Source organism: Balaenoptera borealis (assembly GCF_965194805.1).
Source record: "Balaenoptera borealis genome assembly, chromosome: 5".
NCBI classification, from domain to species: Eukaryota; Metazoa; Chordata; class Mammalia; order Artiodactyla; family Balaenopteridae; genus Balaenoptera; species Balaenoptera borealis.
In genome coordinates this window covers 135,661,814-135,689,386 of record NC_138862.1, presented here as the reverse complement: position 1 = coordinate 135,689,386, position 27,573 = coordinate 135,661,814, and the positions used below count along the sequence as shown (strand labels likewise).

Below are 27,573 nucleotides of genomic sequence, written 5' to 3'. Positions count from 1 at the left end.
TTTGCTCACAGCAGCAGCGATGGATCTAAAGACAAAGACTCATACCTGGCTCTCCCTGCTCCCTCCCTCCTGCTTCCTGGACTCATCTTCCAAGTTATCACCTCCCTTCAAGTCCTGGTGTCTAAGGCTTTAACTAAGAGACCTGCCTTTCTCCAAAGTAGAAATATGGAAACCGTTCAGGGAGAACACAGTCCTGGGGGCCAGGAGTGTGGCTGGATCAGTGTCCCTGGGCTGTAAGTGTGCCCAGCAGCCTGAATGCTGGTCCAAGCTCTGCTTGGATAGATGGGGAAGCAGAGATTTTCCTCTTTCATCCAGCAATCAGCCCATTCATTCCAGCTTTTGAATGAGCTTTGCAGAGGGGCTGACATCTCCAGCTTTTGTGGTTAGAATCTGGGGCCAGAGGCTAAAATTTGCTCAAAGTTCAGCTTTTAGCCTTTGGATTCAGAAAAGACCTGCCAAGAAAACCCTGCCTGTGACCTGCTCAATGTAGATCAGAGAGATGAGCTCAGCAAGTGGTGGGTCACGTGGCCACGACATTTCTTCATCTCTGCCCACTGGGCCCAGCTCTTCTTTCTCAGCTGCACCCAGCTCATCTTCCACCATAGCCAAACACAGTAGAAGGAAAACAACCTTCAAAGAGCAAAGCAAGGTGCACTTTCCTTTTTAAAAGGGACCCCTGAAGTTATTTCCGGGTGGTGGATTGTAGTTATGGGTTATATTTCTTTTTTCTTTAGGCTTACTTTTTTTTTAGATTTTCTGTTAATACCTTAGAACATGTTTGTGTGCATTTGTGTGTGTGTGTGTGTGTGTGTGTGCAACATATAAGGTTAAAAAATAAATTCAGTGCACAGATAATTTGTGAAATAAAGAAATGAATCATCAAAACAGCGGAATATAGAGGGTATATATATCTATATCTATCTATATATATAAAATCATATTCTTATTTCATTCCTCAGTTCTTTTTGTTAATAGTTCAAATTGTGATAGCTTTATTTCTTCCCAAGTCTTATAAGATTTATTTCTTTTTCTTGTTAAATTGCGTCAAATATGACATCTATAATGGTGTTGAATACAAGCAGTAATAGCAGACAATCTTGTTTCATTCCTATTCTTAGGAGAAAACTTCCAAATTTTCTATAAATATGATATCATTCTTCAGTTAAGTCAAATTCCTGTAAACTTTGTCCAAATCTCTCTCCCAACATCAACCCTCACCCCCTCCCAGAGCAGCTTTATAAAATAAGATTTAATCTCAGGAACCCAACTTTCTGCTGAAGAACAAAGTTAGAAACAGTCAAAAGTGAAACACCTGTGAAGAGGGGTAAAAATTGTTCCTGAGGACGAAGTTCATCAGGGCGCCCTGTAAATGTGGCTGGTGTGACTTTTACTCCACAGTATTTGAGTTTTAGGATAATATGATAGAAAACACCTATGTAGCACTTATTATATGCCAGGCGTCATTCTAATGCTTTGCCTATGTTAACTCATTCAAATTTGTCAGTCATCTTACAAGATCAGGGCTCTTACTATCCTCATTTTAGTGATAAGAAAACTGAGACACAGACAGATTAAGAAATTGGCCCAATATATCCAGACAAAACTATAATTCAAAAAGATACATGCACCCCAATGTTCATAGCAGCACTATTCACAAAAGCTAAGACTTGGAAGCAATGTAAATGTCCGTCAACAGATGAATGGATAAAGAAGATGTGGTATATACATACAATGGAATACTACTCAGCCATAAAAAAGAATGAAATAATGCCATTTGCAGCAACATGGATGGACCTAGAGATTATCATACTAAGTGAAGTCAGAGAAAGACAAATACCATATGATATCACTTACATGTGGAATCTAAAGTATGATACAAATGAACTTATCTATGGAACAGAAAGACTCACAGACATAGAGAACAGACATGCTTGCCAAGGTGGAGGGAGTGTGGGGGAGGGATGGATCGGGAGTTTGGGATTAGCAGATGCAAACTATTATATTGCATTTTACAGAAAAACCTGAATGAAATTTTTGGCCAACCCAATATATAAAATAGATAAACAACAAGGACCTACTGTACAGCATGGGAACTATATTCAATATCCTGTAATAAACCATAATGGAAAAGAATATGAAAAAGAATATATATGTATAACTGAATCATTTTGCTGTATGGCAGAAATTAACACAATGTTGTAAATCAACTATACTTCAATAGAATCAAAAAAAAGAAAGAAATTGGCCCAGGGACATACAGTTAGTAAGAGGCAGGGCCAGGATTTAAACCAGAACTTTAGGCCCCAGAGTCCCTGCTCTTGATGACTACACTAAAGTTCTTCTCTGTGTCTTTTTCTCTCAGTGTGATGGGGTTTTCCAAGGATTTACATTTACTTGCCTCTACCTGGCTGGTAGGAAATTCAACCTCAGACATTATTGGGATTCTCTTCTCATCTCCACAGGGTCAAATAAGAATCCTCAGCTTGGAGCAGGAGGGGGTCCTGAGTCCAAGGTACCTCCACTTGGGCCACTGCTCCCTGGTTCCACAGTGGTGGCCACCACACGGCTGGTTCTCCTATCTGCACCCAGCAAACCAGAGAAGCAGCCCTCTGGGCTGCCCTGGGCTTCAGATTTGCCCTGGTCAGGCCTCCACCACAGGCCGCCATCTCCTGGGGCTCAGGGGGCACACAGGGAGAGGCTCAGGACATTTCTGCCCCCCTTCTCAACCCAGGTAATGGCCTCTGCTGTCTCTTCCCCAGACACCCAGCTGAATCCTCCTCAGTTGTGTTGAAACAGTGGGTTTTCATTTAGTTCATGAGGTTGACCGGGGGAGGGACAAAGAATCTTAGTGCTGATTCCTCCCACCAGGGTGGGAATTGGGCAAGGACAGACTGATAGCGAATATATGTTTATAAATCTTTTTCGTCTTGCAAATTCCCAGGAACCAACAAGTGAAGTAAGCAAATCAGGAGATGGGACAGCTTATGGACTAGAAGGTAGAAAAGCAAGAATCCCTTGAGGATGACGGTTAAAGATATCTGAACCCCACTCCAAGTTCACGGAATCAGAATTCCCTAGAAGATTCTATGTATACCAACGTTTGCGATCTCCTTGCTGTGTCTGGACAATTTTTGCTTCACCCATGAACTGGCATCCTACTGTTGACCAAAGAAAGTTAAGTAATATATAAGGGCCACCAGGATGGCTAGTGCAAACCTCCTGAATATGCCCCAGTTGCAAGGGGTGGCAATGGTGTGTGTGTGTATGTCAGGGGGAGTTGCTTCTGTTCACAGCTGAGCAGTCAGAGAGAAAGCAGGTTACTTGTAGATTAAAGTTAAAAAAAAAAGAAGCAGTTCAGGAAAATTATCTAAAAGTTGGGAATAAAGTAAAAAGAGGATTACCTGACATTTTAATGCCACGCCAGGGCATTTTCTAATAAGGTTGCCTCAGGGTCATCTGAATCCCAGGGAATAGAACTTTGACTTGGTATTTGAAATTTGATTAGATCCCATTTGTTTTACAGCTCTGAAAAGTCAGAGATTAAGTTGTATTAAACTGAGAAAGGACATTTTTTTTCCTTGTCCAGTGGAGAAGATAATCCCAAAGATTAAGGTTTTATTGCCTTGTAGGATGTTAATCAGCCTTGTATCTGACTTAGCACTCCTATTTCAGCTTGCCTTTATTCCACTGACTGTACAAACCAAATTTCTCAAAGCCTCTTGGGACTGGCTTTGTCTTCCTGCTCGTTTCTACATTAATGAATTGAATAAAACTTTGAACGTGCTTACTAGCTATTCATAGAAGAATTATGATAACCTTCAAATTTGCTTTCGGCAAAGTGTATCGGGCATTTTTAGGTCTGAGGAGGAAGCTGAGGCAGTAAACGGGAAACTAGTCAAAGGCATAAGAGAAACGTTGAGGTGAGCAGTTCAGGATAAAGGCCATAAGCACGACAAGGCTGCCAAGTGTCACTCTGGGTGCATCCCCACTGGGGTGGACCAGGATTGTTTTAAGACACCATTCTAGACCAGCCACACAAGGCTTCCCTGTTTGGAAGCTCAGAGCCAAGTTCTATGCTCAACTGCTATTCCTTTACTCAGCCAGTGGTTTTTGATTTATTTTCCTCCTTTCTTGCTTTTTTGTCACTTGGTCTGTCTCTTTTTGTTCTGTGTTTATTATTTAAGGTACCTTCTTATTATAAGCTGTTTAAATTCCTATTGTAACTAAGCAGAGAAAAATCAATCCACAGAAAAAAGGTAGATGCCTCAGTACCACACCCTGACCTATGCTGATGTGGTTGTTCACAATTACTAGGCTCTTTGTTTTTATTTTATTTTAGTTTTTGGTTCATATCTGTAATGTCCAATCATTAAAAGCTAGAGCAACATATTTAAATATGTCTTTGCTATTATGTTAGAAGATAGCAAGTCTCAGACTGAATGTACCCAGTTAGACATAAGCAGGCAAAAACAGGCAGAGGGTTAGGGTTAGAATTAGTTTACAGACCTCCTGCTTGGCAAGAGGAAGAAAGGGCTAGTTATTTGTCTTATAGAAACAAGACATTCTTTGCGTGAAAGAATGACTCTCCAGAGGCCAATGTGACAGTGTTCTAGGCTCAGGCTTTGGCTCACTACTTAGGTGAGTGAGGGTATCAAGAATCCTTCCAAATCAGGGCTTGAACACAGAATCTTTGAGAAGCATGACTCAGCGGAATATTCCCAAAGTACACTAGGCTTGTTAAATTCTTATACCCTGTAATGGGAGTGTTTCTAAAAGTGTTTCTGGCAAATCCACCCATCTAGAACATCATGGATTTCACCAGAGAAATTCCATTTCCAGTGGTCCTTATGCTAATTAACAAAATGCCTGCTGTTGGTTGAAGATAGAGACAACTGAAGCACTGGCTGTAGCCATCTCTAGTGTATGACCTTTTGATTAAATGCTACTTGAGCATCACATTAGGGCAATCCACTGCTCCTAGGGTGCATTTGAAAACTACAATCCACATGCTATACTGTGGGAAATTGTTTTAAAGAATATACCAACCACATCACATCCAGGATATGGGAAAACTCACTGTGCTCTATCTGGCCGGTGTAGGAATTAATCAGCCTTGATTAAAATTAAGTTTAGGGCTTGGTGGCACAGTGGTTGAGAATCTGCCTGCCAATGTAGGGGACACGAGTTCGAGCCCTGGTCTGGGAAGATCCCACATGCCGCGGAGCGACTGGGCCCGTGAGCCACAATTACTGAGCCTGCGCGTCTGGAGCCTGTGCTCCGCAACAAGAGAGGCCGCGACAGTGAGAGGCCCGCACACCGCGATGAAGAGTGGCCCCCGCTTGCCACAACTAGAGAAAGCCCTTGCGTGGAAACGAAGACCCAACACAGCCATAAATAAATAAAAATAAATAAATTAAAATTAAAAAAAAAAATTAAGTTTAATAATTTCCATAGCAGTAAATTTGAAAGAATAGTAAGTTGTCAATGCAAGTGCTTTTGAGAAGGCAAAACACTGCTTTACATAGATTAGGAAGATTAGAAAATACTTATATGCCAGTTGCAAAAAAATTGGGGTTAAACTTATTTTTTTATTTTTGGAGCAGGGGCAATTTCATCACATTTATTCTGGCTGGCTGTCTCTTTCTTTTACATACATACACACAGCTTGGTTACGTATACCCCAAACTGTTAAAGAATGTCAGGGGTTAAACTTATTTTTAACGTGTATCTTTTCGCCAGAAAGTTGATTTTTGGGCTAAGTCAGTTTTCTACAAAGGCAGAGTTTCCTGGAATAAGCAAAAGTTTACTTAATATAAACCTTAGAAAGACTATTGACTAGTAACTTTGAGACCATTAGTTTGTGTTATAAGGAACTACATTTGTTAGAATATTTATTACAGAGAGCAGTGTTTATCACTTAATGCTGTAAACTATGTTTGCCACAAGAAGATGAATCTATGGCCAACCTTGGGATAATTGATGCCTTGACTATGACCTCTTGACCTTGTTGTAATCAACTAGTCATTATATGAAAATTGAGCAATTTTTTTGGAACAAGGAATGCTATTTTTCCTTCTACAAGTTCTATCCAATTAAATGTTAAACATGTGATTTTCCAGGTGAAGACACAAAGCCAATCCTCTCTTCCACAATGGGTTTGGACCTGTTTCCCTGAAACTTGATGAAGTTGTGTAACAGAATTACTGAACATTCTGGGTATAGATGTGAAAATGATATCATACAAATGACCAAAAAGCCCCAGCTTTGGCTGTACAAAGGTTAGTTATTTTTTGTTGTTGTTGTTGGTTTATGTTTGGTTTCTCAATCCCTTCTTGTCTGCTCTTTGTCGTGGGTGCATCAATCATGTCTTTCCAAGGAACATAGATTTTGGGATTAGTCTTGGATTTCAAGAGGCCAGGAGAGTGCTGTTCCCACTGTGGATACTCAGCCAGCATTTGGTGGTGATGACTGGGGCTCTTCGTCTCTGCAGGGATCCAGTTTGGGGGTGAGGATGGAGGGAGACAGTTTTCAAACCCTGATGCCTTCCTCTCTGGCCCCAAATGAGAGGCCTTTATGTCTCTGTTTACAGGGGCTGGGGGGTAGGGAGCAAGACTGTGGTCCTAAGTATCTCCTCCAGCTTCCAGATCAAGAGGTGTTTGAGAGGGAGATGAGTCTGATGTTACCAATGGAAGCTAGTTTGTCCACTAATAAGCACATGCTCTTCTGATGGAGCCTCATATTGGCTCATGGAGTTGACAGTGACCCCTCTTCTTCATTGCTGCTAGCATCTTATCTCTCAAAGATCCCACAAAGATATTCTGAATCACAGATTACATTTATTGCATAATTTGCCTTCTCGTCATTTCTCACCCACGAAGGGTGTGTGAAGGGTGGCTTACATCTGAGATTCTTCCACAGCCTGATTTTTACACAGTTCTGATTGAATACACTAAGCTACACATTTGTGACTAGCATTGTTTCCTTCATTCTATTAAGCATGAGTAAATGTCTTTAAGTTTTTAGAGCACTGAAATGTTTTAGGAACTCCTGAGCACAGGACAGGTCAAAATCTTCTCTTGCCAATGTACAAGTCCTTCTCCCTGGCTCCTTTATAATCCCTTCCCTTCCTGAAATCATTGTGAACTCTGTCTCTTAGGTAAACTTCCAGGCTTTTGTAGTGTCTGAATAGTATTAATTCCTTGGTTAAATGTCATTATCTCTGCCCCTTTCCCTCCTTATTTTCCTGGGATCATCCCTCATTTTCTGCCATCTGCCCTCCCATCAGTGAAGATGAAAATGGAGACACTCTTACTGATGCAGTTTTCAAATAAAAGGTCAGGGAGAATATAATGAGAGTAGGGTGAGAGATGTGATCAGTTACCCAAGAAAATGGCTATTAATTGCTTATGCGTCCCTTGGGCAAATTGCATCACCTTTTTGGACCTCAAGTTTTCTTTGCAAAATAATAAGGTTTGACTAGATGATTCACAAGATCCTTTCCAGGGCTAAATTCTGTGAACGTACAAACATTTGCTGCAGCTGGATGTTGTATTTGGTTTTGGATTCCTGGTAGCAGAAGAAAATAGGAATAGATGTTGAATTATATGGTGTTCATTGTCTGACAAAAAAAGTGCAGGCTTGCATCTGCAGAGCTGGAATAAAGCTCAAGTAAGAAAGTATAACATAGGATCCTGGAAAACGTTTTACATGGGGTCTATGTGAAAGTCATAGGGATTATTCTGAGTTAAAAATGACCAAAATTCATAATTGAGCTAGCTTAAGCAAGGTAGGTAATGTACTGACAAGAAAGAAAAGAAAGAAAGAAAGAAAGAAAGAAAGAAAGAAAAGAAAGAAAGAAAGAAGAAAGGAAAGAAAGAAAGAAAGAAAGAAGGACGGAAGAAGGAAGGAAGGAAAGAAGAGAAAGTGGAAAGGGCAGGTCCTTGAATGTCCTCAGGATTTCATTTCTGCTTTCCTCTGTGTTTTGGGAGCTGACTGCCTCTCAAAACAGAAGCCATGGCAACAGGCAACTTCAGCATTATACCTTTAAAGCTTCATAACCAGAGATGTTAGGAAAAAACCCAAGGGAGGATTTTGATTGGCTCGGCTTGGGTCACATGCTGATTCCCTGGCCAATCATTGCATGAGGACTGTGTTCTGTGGTACAGCTCTCACTGGAGCTGAGGGTCGATGGAATTTTCCTGTAAGGAGGGTGGTCACCATTCCAGGTGGGCAGCTGTTTCATGTTGTCATGATTGCTCCCTTTACCCCTTCTCCTCTAGGTCAGGTCCACTATATAAACTTGCCCTTCTTAAAAGACCACTATACCCTGGAAGCCTGTAGGTCTTTTAAAAAATTGTGACTGAGGGATTCCCTGGTGGCACAGTGGTTAAGAATCCACCTGCCAATGCAGGGGACATGGGTTCGAGCCCAGGTCCAGGAAGATCCCACATGCCATGGAGCAACTAAGCCCGTGTGCCACAACTACTGAGCCTGCACTCTACAGCCCCCAAGCCACAACTACGGAGTTCACATGCCTAGAGCCCGTGCTCCACAACAAGAGAAGCCACCACCATGAGAAGCCCACGCACCGCAACGAAGAGTCACCCCTGCTTGCCACAACTAGAGAAAGCCTGCACACAGCAACGAACACACAACACAGACATAAATAAATAAATAAAATAAAATAAATTAAAAAAAAATTGTGACTGAGCTCCTGACAAGTTTACCTGCCCAGTCTTCTCTGTGTCGAACCCTAGGTACTTTTCATGGTACAGAACAGCAACCTTGATAAGTTAATCTGTGCTACAAGTGGTGTTGTGAAAGCTGGTCAGCCACATGTAAATCAATGAAGTTAGAACAGTCCCTCACACCATACACAAAAATAAACTCAAAATGGTTTAAAGACCTAAATATAAGACATGACACCATAAAACTCCTAGAAGAGAACACAGGCAAAACATTCTCTGACAAATTGTAGCAATATTTTCTTAGAACAGTCTCCCAAGGCAAAAGAAATAAAAGCAAAAATAAACAAATGGGACCTAATCAAACTTAAAAGTTTTTGTACATCAAAGGAAACCATAAACAAAATGAAAAGACAACCTACGAGCTGGGAGAAAATATTTGTAAATGATGTTACCAACAGAGGCTTAATTTCCCAAATATACCAACATCTCATACAACTCAATACCAAAAAACAAACAAACAACCCAATCAAAAAATGAGCAGAAGACCCAAATAGACATTTCTCCAAAGAAGACATACAGATGGCCAACAGGCACGTGAAAAGATGCTCAACATTGTCAATTATTAGAGAAATGCAAATCAAAACTACAATGAGGTATCACCTCACCCCAGTCAGAATGGCCATCATTAAAAAGTCTACAAATGGGCTTCCCTGGTGGCGCAGTGGTTGAGAATCTGCCTGCTAATGCAGGGGACACGGGTTCGAGCCCCGGTCTGGGAAGATCCCACATGCCGCGGAGCGACTAGGCCCGTGAGCCACAACTGCTGAGCCTGCGCGTCTGGAGCCTGTGCTCCGCAACAAGAGAGGCCAGGATAGTGAGAGGCCCGCGCACCGCGATGAAGAGTGGCCCCCGCTTGCCGCAACTAGAGAAAGCCCTCACACAGAAACGAAGACCCAACATAGCAATCAATCAATCAATCAATTAAAAAAAAAAAAAAAAGGTCTACAAATAACAAATGTGGGAGAGAGTGTGAAGGAAAAGGAACCCTCTTACACTGTTAGTGGGAATGTAAATTGGTGCAGCCACTGTGGAGAACAGTATGGAGGTTCCTCAAAAAACTAAAAATAAAACTAACATATGATCTAGCAACTCCACTCCTGGGTATGTATAAGGGAAATACAAAAACTCGAATTCCAAAAGTTACATGCACCCCAATGTTCATAGCAGCACTTTTTACAATAGCCAAGACATGGAAGCAACCTAAGTGTCCACTGACAGGTGAATAGATAAAGAAGATGTGGTATATATACAATGAAATATTACTCAGCCATATAAAAGAATGAAATAATGCCATGTGCATCAACACGGATGGACTTAGAGATTATCATACTGACTGAAATAAGTCAGACAGAGAAAGATAAATATGTGATATCACTTATATGTGGACTCTAAAAAGTAATACAAATGAATTTATTTACAAAACAGAAACAGACTCACATATATAGAAAACAATCTTATGGTTATCAAACGGGAGAGCAGGGGGAGGGATAAATTAGGAGTTTGGGATTAACAGATACACATCACTATACACAAAATAGATAACCAACAAGGACCTACTGTATAGCACAGGGAACTATATTCAATATCTTGTAATGACCTATAATGGAAAAGAATCTGAAAAAAATATATGTGTAACTGAATCACTTTTCTATACATCTGAAACTAACACAATATTGTAAATCAACTAGTCTTCAATTTAAAAAATCTATGCTACAAACAAATTGGCACAGGTGATAAAGTCCACTTGATAAAGACCACCAAGGACACAGGATACAAAGTTAGGTTAACTTGCTGAGCAAGGAGGGATGAGGAATGCTGGAGTGCCTCACCGGACAAAGGAAGACACAGGCTGGTTATAGTATTTGGGGGAGGGGTGGGATTCAGGTAAAATTTCAACAAAACAGTGCTCTACTGGCTCAAAGCAAGGCAGGGCCATGTATAAAGAGGCTGACACCAGGCCTGGGCTGAGATGACAATCCAGGGTCCTGTTTCCTTGGGAATGACCAAGTTAAGATAAATGTGGAATGTTGTGTGCAAAACCATTATCTGAACCTCTGCACCTGGGTTGGAAACTGAGGCTATTTTTCTGTATTAAAAGAACTTAGGTCCTTCAGGCAAGAATGAGGTGTTTCATTCTCACTAAATGTGATAGCAAACAGCAAAGTTTCTGATAGTCTGTGATTTTAGAGAACAAGTTTTCTCATGTTCTTTTGTTAACAAAAGCATTTTTCCCCCCATAGCTTCTCAGAAGAGATTCTTCTGAGACTTATCAGATATACACTTGATCAGGGTCTCTCTTGAAATAACAGAATAGTTTTGTAGTCAAACAACAAGGAGTGAGCTAAGAGGAAATGTCCTGTCAGTTACAAGGAGAAATTGGAGAAGGTCTTTTGGAGTTGAGGTATATTATTGAGGCGATTATTTGCCATTTATTCTCTCTGCAATTATTTGTTGAAATCCTACTATGTGCCAATCATTACAAAAGAGATAGAATTTCTATCCTTGATGAGCTCACAATTTAGTGATGGAAACATCATGGAAGGAAACTAACCCAGTACTCCACGATGAGCTCAATAGTGGATTTTGGCATAAACGTTTGCAAGAGCAAAGGCGAAGTGTTGTGAACTTTGATTTGAGGAATTTGGTTCCACTCATGGTGAGAACAGTCAGTGGGAGGGGGAGTCTGAGGTTTTAAGTGAGGAAATTTTTCTTTGAAGAAGCTGGGAAGACGCCGTCGATGCCGTGCCCCAGTCCCCTCCGTGCACCTATGAGCTCACCTGTGGCAGGTGGACAGTTCCTGAGCATGCGCACAGCCTCCCATTCCGCCCAAGGGCTTTCTCCCTCACTAGGGGGGCTTCCTCATCCTGCTACCAGGGGCAGTCCTCACCCACTGAAGGGCGACATTTGGTGACTAAGGCAACTGCCTCTCCCTGGAGCAGTGCTGAGGGTCATTCTCGGTTTCTCAGAGGGTCTCCAGAGGGACTTAACCCCAGTTGCCTGCAGAGGTAGCTTTCATGAAGGCACACTTTTGGCTTTATTCCTCAGGTCTTACTTTCCATATCCCCCCACTTGTTTCCTTGGATCACTTTCCAAATAAATTGCCTACACCCAAGTCCTCGTCTCAGGGAACTAAGATGGAAAGCTTTCTCCCTGTGGGAGAAGTGGGAAGATGGCTTGAAGGTCAAGGAGAGGATCCAGAGCCGAGCAGAGTGGGAAGTACTCTGAAGTAGCAGAAGAAATAAGGATCTTACTACCTAACCAGGGTCAGTGTTGGAAGGAGTTCAAGACATTGAGCCTCAAGTCATCTTGGGGTCTAAGCTGCTGCCCTACGGAGTGGAGGGGAGCTTACAGGAAGGGAATGCTGTTGGGTGGGTGAGTCAGAGGGGAGAATGTGTGGATGGCTTCTGAACCGAAGAGGGAACAGGAGACTGAAAGCACGGGTTGGCATTCAATATCCAAGTGTCACCGTTTTTGCTGAAGAATTTTACATATGAGAGCTTGATTATCTTCCTGAGGGAATCAGAACATTTAGTCAGCACCTGCTGCCTCTCAGCTACTTGCGAGGTGACCCTACTTCCAAGTCGAAGGTGACTTTGCCCCTGTTGTCCCCACATCATGAATGATTAAGGGACAGTTGGTGAAGCGTGAACTAGCCTATCACTTTGGAGGTTATCCTCTGTGTAGAAGGCTCTCTAGGTTTTATGTCACATTTAACAATCCTGGAAAAATACAGAAGCTTGAATTCAACTCTGTTAATGATAGACTGTCCTTCTCTGACAGTTTTTTTTTTTTTTTTTCCTTCAGGAAACCTCATTTGACTCCATTTCCTCAAATACTTATGCCAAAAACTAAACAACACTTGATTCCAAGTTGTGTCTTCAGATTTAGATAACGGTGATGAACATGTTTACAAATGTGATGTGAATGGTAGCTGACACCCCTCCCCCATCCATCCTTCTCCTCCTTCCACTGTAATGGAGTTGAGCTGGGCACACGACTGCCTAGTTGAAAATCAAATCTCAAGCCCTCCCTGCTGCAGGGTGTGGCTGTGACACTCAGCTCTGCCCAGCAAAATGTAGGTGGAAGGCATGTGAACAACTTCTGCTTCACTTCGTTTAGGAGAAAGTCTCTGGGTTTAGCTTGTTCACACTTCCTGCTTGCTACCCTGGTGCTACTTACAGAAGCCTCAGATGTCACATGTTGAATACGGTGTGTCTGCATTAGCCTGGGTCCCTGAATGACTGTGTGGAGGAAAGCCGCTTACTGACCTGGAATGCCCACCTTGGACTGAACTATCTCAGAGGGAAATGACCATCTTTGTTCTTAAACTCATATTATTGTTAGGTCTCATGCTATGGCAGCTTGATTCTTATGCTCAATCATGCATACACTTCTATAAATACTTCTATATTTCCTCTGACTCCATCCTGATCTCTAATCTGGTTGGTGTGGGCTAGTTTAGAGCTTCCAAGATGATTACAGACACTTGAGTTTTACCCTGACTGAGTAAAGATTATCAGTGTAGGGAGTGTTTGTCATTGTTCAGTTCATTAATTAATTCATCCATCCATCCAATCATTTCACATGCTGCTTTGAGACCTAATATGTATGACTCTTTGCTAGGGGATATGAGCGACACAAAGATGAATGGTAAGCACACCCTGCTCTCAAGGAGCTTATAGTTTAGAGACTTTAGGTGGAGAGTAAATCAACGAAATAGGAATAATTATGATAAATTTTTCTTCTAGGAAATTCCAATTAAAATTAAAAAGGCTAGTTTCATTTATATTACTTTATTAATATTATTACTATTTTTTGAGAATGCTCTCCCTGGCAAGTTTTTGTATTCATTTTTGAGACCAGTGTTGACAGAATGAAGGGCCATTTTTATCTAATGGCAAGAAAACATGCGTGAGCACAAGGGCTGTGTCAGTCCCCATAAACACAGTGTTTGCTCCTCCCCTCACCCCCTTCATTTCCCCAAGGAGAGTATTAAACACTGGAAAGGCTGAAGTGTCATTGTGCCCTTGGGCCTTCCTGCACTCTAGGGAATTCATGAGGCTTAAGCAGCTTCTTAAGGAATGAAGGTAAGCAGGAGAAGTTGAAAGGACCAGGCCGAAAGTTTTGGCCAGGTAAGATGAAATTCCTGTTCCCAGGGATACTTTTATATAAGTGGGAACTCTAGCTGGTTTCCATCTATTTTTGCAAATGCACTGCTTTCCTTTCATTTCCAGGCAGAGAGAGACAGAGATACGTAGACAGACAGAGGAGAAACGGATAGAGACTGGGAGACCTCAGACAGCAAAGACATGGAGAGAAATAGAGATGGGGATAAAGACACAGAGAAAAAACCCCAAATAATATCTGTTAGATATACAGAGAAAGAGTAACCTCTAAAATGAAAACTATGTTAAAAAGGGGTCTGTAATTCTCTGAACTTTTATTGAGTAGGAAGATGTGAAATATTTTGAGATTGCACCTGGAATTTACCATCTCTGTGGACAGGGAAAGTGACTTATGGGGACTCACGTGAGTTCCATAAATTATTTCACCAGTGCAAATCGTTGAGAGACTTTTAAAATGAAGCTTAGTGTTAGAATGGTAAGGCCAAAGGAAGAAGAAAACACTTAAAGAGTTAATGAACAAACAAGTTTAGAAGAGATAGAAAACACAGGTAAAAAATGACTCCCACCCAGAGCATTCCCAGGGGCAATAGTGGAATTTTGAGTTAGAAACAGGAGTTGTTTTCTTCTGTCTAGCTTGCCAGGATTCATATAATTTGACTACCATTTTCCCTTTACATTTGAATACTATACACAATTTTGATAAATAAATGATTATTTAGATTTTTTTAAAAATTGAAGTATAGTTGATTTACAATGTCATGTTAGTTTTAGGGATACAGCACAGCCTGAAGACACAATGATTCCTTTAAAAAAGATCACAGGGTGGATAAATAAATAAATAAATATTCTTTTTCAGATTCTGTTCCCTTGTAGGTTATTACAAAATATTGTGCTATCCAGTAGGTCCTGTTGTTTATCTATTTTACATATAGTAGTGTGTATATGTTAATCCCAACCTCCTATCCCTCCCTCCCCCTTTCCCTTCGGTAACCATAAGTTTGTTTTCTTTGTCTGTGAGTCTCTTTTTGTTTTTATTTTTTTAAATTTTTTTTTTGGAAATTGTTTATTTTAAAATTACCTTCCCAACAAACCATGAAACACTTGGATGTTATTTTATGGCTTTTCATTGAAAACATACTGCATTGTAAATGGAGTTTCAAAGTTAGACAAAGAATTGATCAAAATCTAAGGACAATATTATGTAAGGACAGTGTTAAAAGTGGACAAGAAAAAGTTTCATTTGGTGAGGTTAATCTAAAGGATGCATAACCATGTCATGTTGGACAGATAAAAAAAGTAGTGACCTTGTGCTTTTATTCAACTAAGGTACTTACTAAAACCTCAGGTTTTATACAGGTGTCAAACTCTCACCTGGAAAGGGATAGTATTCTATACTACACCTAAGTTTACTTTAAAGAATTAAAGCCCAAGGCAACAGTTGTTTAAAAGAACTAACAGGCAAATAATGACTACATAATTTAGTACATTAAAGTAAAACTAGGACAGTAATTGTTGTATATTTTGTATATTCAAAAATATACAACTGGGGAAAATAACCACTGTACACAATTTGGAGGTTGTTAAAGTGACCACTTGGAAGGTTGAACAGTGCAAGACATGCTTTTCCAGTTACAAGCTCAAAACAGGAGTGCAAACGAAATTAAAGCTTTTGTTTAAAGTTGCAGGATAAGGAAAGCTTGAAATTAATATTAAAATGCTTCCCTCAGGTCATCCTCCAGAAATGAAGTGATCAAAATGCTTTTTCATAGTATAATTTTCTTCAGTGAACTTTCTTTCAATAGCAAAACTGCATCCCACAGGTTGGGTTTCCTACTCACACCACTGGCCATGACCACATTTGATCAATGAGCATACACAGTGGTGAGTAAGGAAGAATACTAGTTACCAGAAGTCTGATTTCAAGGTAAAGAATTTGGGGTTCTGCCTTAGCCAGTGTACCTGAACCCTACAGAGAATAGATAAAACAATGGGCTTTAATACCCTCTTATTCTTGTAAAAGTGGAGGACAAATGGACATACAAATACCACCCTGCCCCCAGAGGCAAGCTGTTGTGGTGGAAGATGTTAAGCGCTGAAATGAACTAAGACGCTGCTCTAAAAAGTGGAGAAGTGTAGAGGTTCAAGATCAATACCAGTGCAAGAGCTTTTTAAGTGAGTTGACTAGGCAGTGCATGCATCCATCCATGCAAATGTAGGACATGGCCCCAAAAGAGAACCGAAAACATGTATATAACAACTGGGTAAGTCCCTTGCCAGTAGTTTATAAAAATATATAGTCAATACTGTAGAGATACCTTCTACAGTCAATACTATGGAAGTCCGTTTTAGTTACCCATTGCTTCAATACCAAAATGCATTGACTACTTTTCAGACATTCCAGACAAATGTCACTTATAACAAAAAGTCAACTTTTCTTTTTTAAAAACAAGATACTGTCCATTTAAAAAGTAGGTCTTTTCTTTCAAGTGAACAGGACATTTTATGTATTAAACTTCTAGTCTGTCAAGACTGGTTTAAGATCCTTATGTGATGTGCATATATGCAGAAACAAATAAACTTGCTTTAAACATTATCTGCACAGAAATAAAGTTAACTTCTCAAAACATGATAGGATAGGTCTGGTTAGTACAAATCTATTGCAAAGAAAAGGATTCTGTGCATCAGTTCAACCAGGAGAAGCAGGAAAAGACTGTCCCAACCATGAAAGTTCAAGTTTAAGTTGTGTTCTGAAAGCCTAGAGCTAAGGCACACCATGTTGCTCACAGTGTCCTGATATGCAGAACTGCTCAAGCTACGAAGTCAGGTCTTCCTCTGGAGCTAGAAGCACATTCTGGTTTACTTTCTATTTCAGAGATGTTTAGATTTCCTAAGGAGAGTCTATGGCTTCTGCGGCCTTTTTCATTTCCAAGGAGACTCTTCATTCTGCCCAGACCCTGAGGAGTTTCCTACTGCACTTTCCATTACTCCTCGTAGTTTGCGTTCCAGCTCTGCCAACCGTGCGTTCTGTTCAACTATGATCTGGGTCTGCTCTACTGTCCACCTACAATCTGGGTCTGCTCTAGCAGTTTCTGGTCCTGGTCTTGAAGCTGTTTCTGCTGTTCTTGCTCTTTGGTGCGAAGCTCAGAAATTTCACGCCTGAGAACAGTCACCCCAGCACCATTTGTCTTAACCTGCTGCTAGAGTTTGGTAACCTCTTGTCTTGAAGGGTTTTGCTTGGAGAAGAGTTGCATTATTGTCAGGGCTGCAGAAGGTCCTGGAACTGGAGGAGAGCCCATGAGCCTTGCAGATACATCTGATCCTGGTACTTTCCTCTTTAGAACTGGAACAATCTTTTCAGCAAAGTATTCTGTTGCTATGGAGGAAATATCCCTCAACTCTTGAAGTACTTCATGAGCTCGCTGAGGGGCTCTGGTAGAATGGACATATCTCAACACATGATAAATCTCATCAATCACCTTTCCTGGGATGAAGCAACAGAGATTGGAGTCCACATACTTCATGAAAGTCATATTTAAGAGAGACAGCCTTGTTTCAACAGCAGCGAGGACGTCTGCATGAGGAGCTAATGAATGGTTTCTCCTTTCTGACTCTCTCCTTGGGAGTTGTGCTTTAACTTGTTTCTGACATGGATTATGGTACCTCTCCACTTTTAGAAATCCCTGATTCAACATTCTCTGGCAGACCAAGTCCATTCTTTTACAAACGAGGTGGAGCTGGCTAATTTCGTCCTGGGACATAAAGCTGGGGATGTTTTCGATGGCTACGATGGGCAGCGCCATGAGCATGTTGTTTTGAGGCAGCTGGTCCGGAGCCAGCGCCGAGGCTGGGGGCGCCTGGGACCCCGGCTGCAGGGGCTGGGGCGGGGTCGCTGGGGGCAGTCGCTGGGTAGAGCCGATGGCGGAAGGGGAGCCGCAGTCGCCGTGGCCACCGCCTCCTTCCTCAGCCATCCGCTCCTCCGATGCCGCCGCCATCTTGGGGCTTTGATTCCTTCCTCTCTGTTTTTAAATAAGTTCATTTGTATCTTTTTTTTTTTTTTTTAAGATTCCACATATAAGTGATATCATATGATATTTGTCTTTCTGTGTCTGCCTTACTTCACTTAGTATGATCATCTCTAGGTCCATCCATGTTGCTGCAAATGGCATTGTTTCGTTCTTTTTTATGGTGATTATTTAGATTTTTTATGAAAAATTTCAAACATATAGCAAAATTTTAAAAATTCACAGAGAATACGTATATACTTATCACCGAGATTCACCATTAACATTTTAATATAGTTATTTAATCACATATCCATCCTTCTACCCACCCATTAATCTATCTTTTTAAAATGCATTTTAAAGTAAATTATAGACATCAGTACACTTCTCCCTAAATACTTCAGTATGCATATAATTTACTAGAGTTCAAGAAAGTATTTATTTTTATAAAGCACTTCAAGAACACGTCTTATGAAATTGATTGGGATTAGATTTTGTGTGCAATTTTTAGATAACTGGGGTTATGTCTACATTTAACTTCACTGAGCAAACATAGGGATGGTGAAGACTACTAGGTGTGGGGTGAAAAAATTAAATATTGGCTGAGAATTATTCCACAAGATCTACAGGGGAAAAATCTATCACATTTTTATTCTCTTTTGTATGGGTCTTCAGAGGCTAAGAAACAAGCCCAGGGCATACAAAATAGAGAAGGATTCTTTTTTTGTTTTGGCCCCTGAGTGTGTAGCCCCCAGGCCATCACAGAATTCTGTCTGGTAGTTTCTGACTCATAAGAATGGACACTGAGGGGACTTACCCGGTGGTCCAGTGGCTAAGACTCTCCATGCTCCCAATGCAGGGGGCACGGGTTCGATCCCTGGTGAGAGAACTAGATCCCACATGCTGCAACTAAGAGCTTGCATGCCGCAACAAAGATCCCACGTGCCGCAACTAAGAACTGGCTCAACCAAATAAATAAATAAATAAATAAATAAATAAATAAATAAATATATTAAAAAAAAGAAAGAATGGATACTGAAAGGTCTATGGATGTGTTTATTCTGCCACTGGCCAAGAGTGATGAGGTCCTGTGTACATGTTTTGCAGAAACAGCAGGTATGGCATATTACAGAGGCATTAGGAAGTGAAATGATGAATATTGTCTACCTGATATGTTGGCCTAAAATATCCTGAGCCTGAAGACACAATGACTCCTTAAAAAAGATCATGTTTTGTCCAAATATTCCAACCTAAACTTGTTTCTTATGTTTGAGCAATTCACAATCTAAATGAATCTTTGTGGCTGTGCGTTTTGAAAGATTCAACGTTCCCACCACCTCTGTCCCCACCTTGGTCATGGGTTGCATTCCCAGACCAGTTCAGTCATGAGTTCTCAGAGGTCTTACACCAAGTCCCCTTCAAATACTGTGCCCATGATCTGGTTTTACTCATTCTACAAAATTTGCCAAATGTTTAGTTTTATGTTGTTTGTTCTGATTATATTTTTAATACAAATGAGTTAAAAATATAATTGTCACTAAAATGTAAAAGTGAACCCAGGTGGCTTGGTCCTCCATTTATCAAAAAATAATGGCCTAGGGGGCACCAATCTACCCAAGAGTGCCTCTGAATCTGTGTATAGAACATTCCTCTGAGTGAAACAGGGAGCCATTGGAAGGATTTGAGCAGAGGTGACTTAGGTTTTCAAAGGATTTCCCTGGATATGTGTTGAGATTTGACCTCAGGGAGAAAGGTTAAAAGCAGGGACACCCATGAAGGTTGCAGTAATCAAGCAAGAAAGATGACAGCAGCTCAACCCGGGCTGTTTGCAGTAGGGCTGGAGAGAGGATCAGTTTCTGAATATGCAGCTTTAGAGGCAGAGCTGAGAGGATTTCCTGCCAGTCTGGATTTAGGGTGGGCATATGGGAGAGGAGTTAATGAGGACTCCATGGTTTGGGGCTGTGCTCCCAGGCTACAGGTGCAGGAACTGAAAGAAACAAAGGGAGGGAGGAAGAGGGAAGGAAGGGAGAAAAAAAGGAAAGAGGCAAGATGGGAACTGTTCTAGGTGCTGAGTGTATATAAGTGATGAAGACACAATCTTAACAAATCCCAGATATTTATTGAAATAAATGGACAAAGTTCAGAGGGAGCACAGAACAGGGAGCGATTTGCCAGCAGGCTGGAGTCAGGGAGGTGACATTTGAGCTTGGTTTTGAAAGATGAATAAGACTGCCGGTGTGTGTGTATGTGTGCGTGTGTGTGCACGTGTGCACATGTATTGGGGCTGAGGAATGGTGTGCAGATTTCTAGGAAGAGGGAAGGAGTAAGTGAATATTCTGAATCTGCAGATTATAATTAGATAACCTTTAGAAAGTTCTGTAGGCTAGCCAATGCATCCCACAATCCGTAAAGAAATAGCTTTATCTTTCTGAGGGCTTGATAGGTTAGTGTTGCTGCATTTAGTGTTTTTTTTTTCAATTTGTCTTAAAAAATTTTATTATAAACTATTTAAGATATTTAAAAAAGATACAAAGAACAGTTTAATGGCACTTAGTGATTTTAAGCTGAAGTCCTGGGGGCAAAAGGAAAACATTTAGCTCAAAGAGCATAGACAGCTAGTTTAAAAGAGCTTTTCTCATCTCGATGACCACACTGCCACCAGCTTGCTGTCACACCTGGTGCCCCACTCCTTTGATTTAGGGAGTCTTCTCTCATTGCTGTAAAAGTCTGCTATAATCCAAAATGTCACTTTCATCGTAGCATGGTTATTTCCTAAGCTTAATGAAACAAATATGCAGTCACAGCCCCTTGATTCAAGCAAAGCACCTCTCCTGGAACAAAAAAATGCTGAGGTTTGGTTCTGTCAATGAGAAAGGACTAAATTTAGGGGATTTTGTTCCATACATTATTGCTTGACAATGGTGATGGTAACCTCTCAAATATTATGGCTTTTTACAAAGTTCTTCCTTTCCCATTAGCTTACGCCGACCTCACCATAGCCCTGCCAAGTGGTGATGGCAAGTGGCCTCTATTTTATGTTGAGAAGAACTGAGCCTTAGAGAGTTCAAAAGACTACAGGAAGCCATGAGACAAGAATGTAGCAGGGGGCTTCCCTGGTGGCGCAGTGGTTGAGAATCTGCCTGCTAATGCAGGGGACACGGGGTCGAGCCCTTGCCTGGGAAGATCCCACATGCCGCGGAGCAACTAGGCCCGTGAGCCACAATTACTGAGCCTGCGCGTCTGGAGCCTGTGCTCCGCAACAAGAGAGGCCGCGATAGTGAGAGGCCCGCGCACTGCGATGAAGAGTGACCCCCACTTGCCACAACTAGAGAAAGCCCTCGCACAGAAACAAAGACCCAACACAGCCATAAATAAATAAATAAAATAAAATTAAAAAATTAAAAAAAAAAAAAAAAAAAAAGAATGTAGCAGGGCTGACACTTGCACCAGAAAATTCAAAGTCAATTTTGTGCGATTTTTACTGCTCCACCCTCCACTTTCTCTGCAGTTTCTGGAGCAACCTTCTTCTTAAAGGATATAAAAGAAATGAAGGACTGTGTATGATGCCAGTCTAGACAATTGCAGAGGGCCGTTGGATCTTGCCCTTATTCACTACGATGGCCTGCTCTTTCTATGTTTCCTGGGGTCAGGTAACACTGAGTGTCAGAGTGCCCTGACCCACCCAGGTCTTTGGAGAGGCCTGATCCGCCTCATGGATTGTAGGTATACTTCCTGAATGAAATGCCTCAGAAAGATAGGGTAGTTACTCCAGTTTCTCTGATGAGTCTAAGCTCATGAAATGCTGGGGTGATGGAGTTTATAAGCCACTCATAAGCTGAAAGATTTTGAGTAAATATTCTTTTTTCTTTGAATTGAATCATTTAGAAGTTTGCTCAATCTTTTATATAATGATCATAATAGGAAAAGATCTATTAGTTGGCTTCAATGTACCCAGCACTACAAACATTTCCCAGACAGAATCTCCACCCTCTGTGTGTTCAGAGCCCGGTGAGGGAAATAAACAATCAAGCGGATGACAAGCAATATGGTAAATGGCATAGCTGAGGTATGAACCAGGCATTATGGGAAACTAGCTGAAAACTTCCCAACAGCTGAGATTTTGTTCAGTTCCAAAATTTTAAACACCTTACAAATTAATTGTGTGCTAATCTTTTAATTAGGCTGTGATGGGAGTATCACGGCCAACAGCTCCATTTATTGCATGGTACAGAGCTCTGCTGAACTCTGGTATTGTAATCCTTAACCCTCCCTGGAGGAATGCTCCGTGATTCTGCATCTTATTATTTTTTTTCCAAGCCTGATGACACATTAATTGCCATTGAAATGTTTGGCACATCCTCCCTCGAATAGTGTACAACAAAGTTGTATATGTCTATCCAAGCTGTCATAAGACTTGTGAATGGACACGGGAGGCAAATGTTAGTGTTTATGCAATAGGTTAAAGGCTAACCTTTAGTTTTTTTTCAACTGTCAAACATGCTGTGTGGATTCTACTGTGATGTGTACAGAAGAATCTGTTCATGTCCCCCAGTTGTTTGCCTTCTGGAGCTTCCTGTTGCCCAGATGTGGTAAACTGCAGGACTGTCTTGTGAGAAAGTCAAAAATACAGTGCTTAAAATAACGCTGCTTAAGTGACTGGAAAAAAAATTAAAAGGGAACATATCTCTGGACTTCAGAGGATAAAGTATATTAGAAATCAAACTGAAAAAAATGTGTTAAATTAACCTTGCACATTTGCATTGGGTCTTTCATCCAAATATTTTGAAGCTTTTGCTTACCTCTCAGTCATGTATATACAAACAAAACATTCTTTAACTGGTCTTCTCTTCCCTTTCCCCACGTAGTTGATAATAGACACTTGATTTTCTCCATGTGGAGCTAGAGATGCTGTTGAAGGTAAATGGAGCAGACGTCTGCCTGAGTGGGAACCATTGCATGCTGAATGCATAGAGGATGGATTTTTTTTTTAAGTACATATATTTTTTAAAATTAACTAAGTAATTTATTTATTTTTGGCTGTGTTGGGTCTTCGCTTCCGTGCGAGGGCTTTCCCTAGTTGTGGCAAGTGGGGGCCACCCTTCATCGCGGTGCACGGGCCTCTCACTATCGTGGCCTCTCTTGCTGCGGAGCACAGGCTCCAGACGCGCAGGCTCAGCAGTTGTGGCTCACGGGCCCAGTCGCTCCGCGGCACGTGGGGTCTTCCCAGACCAGGGCTCGAACCCGTGTCCCCTGCATTGGCAGGCGGATTCTCAACCACTGCGCCACCAGGGAAGCCCCGGTTTTTATTTTTATTATTTATTTTTTTAACATCTTTATTGGAGTATAATAGCTTTACAATGGTGTGTTACTTTCACCTTTATAACAAAGTGAATCAGCTATACATATACATATATATATCCCTATATCTCTTCCCTTTTGCGTCTCCCTCCCATCCTCCCTATCCCACCCCTCTAGGTGGTCACAAAGCACTGAGCTGATCTCTCTGGGCTATGCGGCTGCTTCCCACTAGCTACCTATTTTACATTTAGTAGTGTATATATGTCCATGCCACTCTCTCACTTTGTCCCAGCTTACCCTTCCCCCTCCCTGTGTCCTTAAGTCCATTCTCTACATCTGCATCTTTATTCCTGCCCTGCCCCTAGGTTCTTCAGAACCTTTTTTTTTTTTTTAGATTCCGTATATATGTGTTAGTACACAGTATTTGTTTTTCTCTTTCTGACTTACTTCACTCTGTATGACAGACTCTAGGTCCATCCACCTCACTACAAATAACTCAATTTCATTCCTTTTTATGGCTGAGTAATATTCCATTGTATATATGTGCCACATCTTATTTATCCATTCATCTGTCAATGGACACTTAGGTTGCTTCCATGTCCTGGCTATTGTAAATAGAGCTGCAGTGAACATTGTGGTACATGACTCTTTTTTTTTTTTTAATTCAAACAGAAAGTCACAAAAATTATAATCATCCTCATCAGTTCACTCAGTCCCATGTAATTAATTTTTTTTTTCATCTTGATCTTTTGTTAGCACTTTTATGAGTTCATCAGTTTTTCATTAGAGTTCTGAAAATGCTTATTCATTCAGTTCAGCAGTACAGTCAGTTACCAGAAACCTGTACTTGTCGGAGTCTTTTCCATGAATTCCTTGAAGATGAAACCCTTTTATAGGAACGTATTTGCAAAAGCATCAGAGTACACCCAGAACTGTCTATAAATGACAAAAGACTTAAAAATGACCACGGTTAAAGATTTGATGAAAGTTCATAATAATGCAATTGACAAGGAAATTTAGTTATTTCTGAGATGTACATTTTAAAGTAATAACTAGAATTATGACTTATAACATTATACCAGAATATATAAGATTTTTAGAAATTTCATGTAATGTCTGAAACACTTATATTAACATATTTCCATACAAATAACTCAATGAAAGTTTAGTATTAGTTGTTTTGTTTATTTGTTTGTTTATACTGCAGGTTCTTATTAGTCATCAATTTTATACACATCAATGTATACATGTCAATCCCAATCGCCCAATTCAGCACACCACCATCCCCACCCCACCGCAGTTTGCCCCCCTTGGTGTCCATATGTCTGTTCTCTACATCTGTGTCTCAACTTCTGCCCGGCAAATCGGCCCACCTGTACCATTTTTCTAGGTTCCGCATACATGCGTTAATATACGATATTTGTTTTTCTCTTTCTGACTTACTTCACTCTGTATGACAGTCTCTAGATCCATCCACGTCTCAACAAATGACTCAGTTTCGTTCCTTTTTATGGCTGAGTAATATTCCATTGTATATATGTACCACTACTTCTTTATCCATTCACCTGTCGATGGGCATTTAGGTTGCTTCCATGACCTGGCTATTGTAAATAGTGCTGCAATGAACATTCGGGTGCATGTGTCTTTTTGAATTATGGTTTTCTCTGGGTATATGCCCAGTAGTGGGATTACTGGGTCATATGGTAATTCTATTTTTAGTTTTTTAAGGAACCTCCATATTGTTCTCCATAGTGGTTGTAACAATTTACATTCCCACCAACAGTGCAAGAGGGTTCCCTTTTCTCCACACCCTCTCCAGCATTTGTTGTTTGTAGATTTTCTGATGATGCCCATTCTAACTGGTGTGAGGTGATACCTCATTGTAGTTTTGATTTACATTTCTCTAATAATTAGTGATGGTGAGCATCTTTTCATGTGCTTTGTGGCCGTCTGTATGTCTTCTTTGGAGAAATGTCTATTTAGGTCTTCTGCCCATTTTTGGATTGGGGTGTTTGTTTCTTTAATATTGAGCTGAATGAGCTGTTTATATATTTTGGAGATTAATCCTTTGTCTGTTGATTCGTTTGCAAATATTTTCTCCCATTCTGAGGGTTGTCTTTTCGTCTTGTTTATGGTTTCCTTTGCTGTGCAAAAGCTTTGAAGTTTCATTCGGTCCCATTTGTTTATTTTTGTTTTTATTTCCATTACTCTAGGAGGTGGATCAAAAAAGATCTTGCTGTGATTTATGTCAAAGAGTGTTCTTCCTATGTTTTCCTCTAAGAGTTTTATAGTGTCCGGTCTTACATTTAGGTCTCGAATCCATTTTGAGTTTATTTTTGTGTATGGTGTTAGGGAGTGTTCTAATTTCATTCTTTTACATGTAGCTGTCCAGTTTTCCCAGCACCACTTATTGAAGAGACTGTCTTTTCTCCATTGTATATCTTTGCCTCCTTTGTCATAGATTAGTTGACCATAGGTGCGTGGGTTTATCTCTGGGCTTTCTATCTTGTTCCATTGATCTATGTTTCTGTTTTGGTGCCAGTATCATATTGTCTTGATTACTGTAGCTTTGTAGTATAGTGTGAAGTCAGGGAGTCTGATTCCTCCAGCTCCGTTTTTTTCCCTCAAGACTGCTTTGGCTATTCGGGGTCTTTTGTGTATCCATACAAATTTTAAGGTGATTTGTTCTAGTTCCATAAAAAATGCCATTGGTAGTTTGATAGGGATTGCATTGAATCTGTAGATTGCTTTGGGTAGTAGAGTCATTTTCACAATGTTGATTCTTCCAATCCAAGAACATGGTATATCTCTCCATCTGTTGGTATCATCTTTAATTTCTTTCATCAGTGTCTTATAGTTTTCTGCATACAGGTCTTTTGTTTCCCTAGGTAGGTTTATTCCTAAGTATTTTATTCTTTTTGTTGCAATGGTAAATGGGAGTGTTTCCATAATTTCTCTTTCAGATTTTTCATCATTAATGTATGGGAATGCAAGAGATTTCTGTGCATTAATTTTCTATCCTGGAACTTTACCAAATTCATTGATTAGCTCTCGTAGTTTTCTGGTGGCATTTTTAGGATCCTCTGTGTATAGTATCATGTCATCTGCAAACAGTGACAGTTTTACTTCTTCTTTTCCAATTTGTATTCCTTTTATTTCTTTTTCTTCTCTGATTGCCGTGGTTAGGACTTCCAAAACTGTGTTGAATAATAGTGGTGAGAGTGGACATCCTTGTCTCGTTCCTGATCGTAGAGCAAATGCTTTCGGTTTTTCACCATTGAGAATGATGTTTGCTGTGGGTTTGTCGTATATGGCCTTTATTATGTTGAGGTAGGTTCCCTCTATGCCCACTTTCTGGAGAGTTTTTATCTTAAATGGGTGTTGAATTTTGTCAAAAGCTTTTTCTGCATCTATTGAGATGATCATATGGTTTTTCTTCTTCAATTTGTTAATATGGTGTATCACATTGATTGATTTGTGTATATTGAAGAATCCTTGCATCCGTGGGATAAATCCCACTTGATCGTGGTGTATGATACGTTTAATGTGTTGTTGGATTCTGTTTGCTAGTATTTTGTTGAGGATTTTTGCATCTATGTTCATCAGTGATATTGGTCTGTAATTTTCTTTTTTTTGCAGTATCTTTGTCTGGTTTTGGTATCAGGGTGATGGTGGCCTCATAGAATGAGTTTGGGAGTGTTCCTTCCTCTGCAATTTTTTGGAAGCGTTTGAGAAGGATGGGTGTTAGCTCTTCTCTAAATGTTTGATAGAATTCACCTGTGAAGCCATCTGGTCCTGAACTTTTGTTTGTTGGAAGATTTTTAATCACAGTTTCAATTTCATTACTTGTGATTGGTCTGTTCATATTTTCTGTTTCTTCCTGGTTCAGTCTTGGAAGGTTATACCTTTCTAAGAATTTGTCCATTTCTTCCAGGTTGTCCATTTTATTGGCATAGAGTTGCTTGTAGTAGTCTCTTAGGATGCTTTGTATTTCTGCGGTGTCTGTTGTAACTTCTCCTTTTTCATTTCTAATTTTATTGATTTGAGTCCTCTCCCTCTTTTTCTTGATGAGTCTGGCTAATGGCTTATCAATTTTGTTTATCTTCTCAATGAACCAGCTTTTAGTTTTATTGATCATTGCTATTGTTTTTTTTGTTTCTATTTCATTTATTTCCGCTCTGATCTTCTTGATTTCTTTCCTTCTGCTAACTTTGGGTTTTGTTTGTTCTTCTTTCTCTAGTTCTTTTAGGTGTAAGGTTAGATTGTTTACTTGAGATTTTTCTTGTTTCTTTAGGTAGGCTTGTATAGCTATAAACTTCCCTCTTAGAACTTCTTTTGCTGCATCTCATAGGTTTTGGATCATTGTGTTTTCATTGTCATTTGTCTCTAGGTATTTTTTTA

At 40.4% G+C, this 27,573-nt stretch overlaps 1 pseudogene across 1 annotated transcript; it reads right to left on the bottom strand.

The window, feature by feature from the left end:
* Nucleotides 1-9,688: 9,688 nt before the first annotated feature.
* On the bottom strand, nucleotides 9,689-27,266 carry LOC309629090 (F-box only protein 28 pseudogene; annotated as a pseudogene). The gene has a single exon. The product of its transcript is annotated as an F-box only protein 28 pseudogene (transcript).
* Nucleotides 27,267-27,573: the final 307 nt, after the last annotated feature.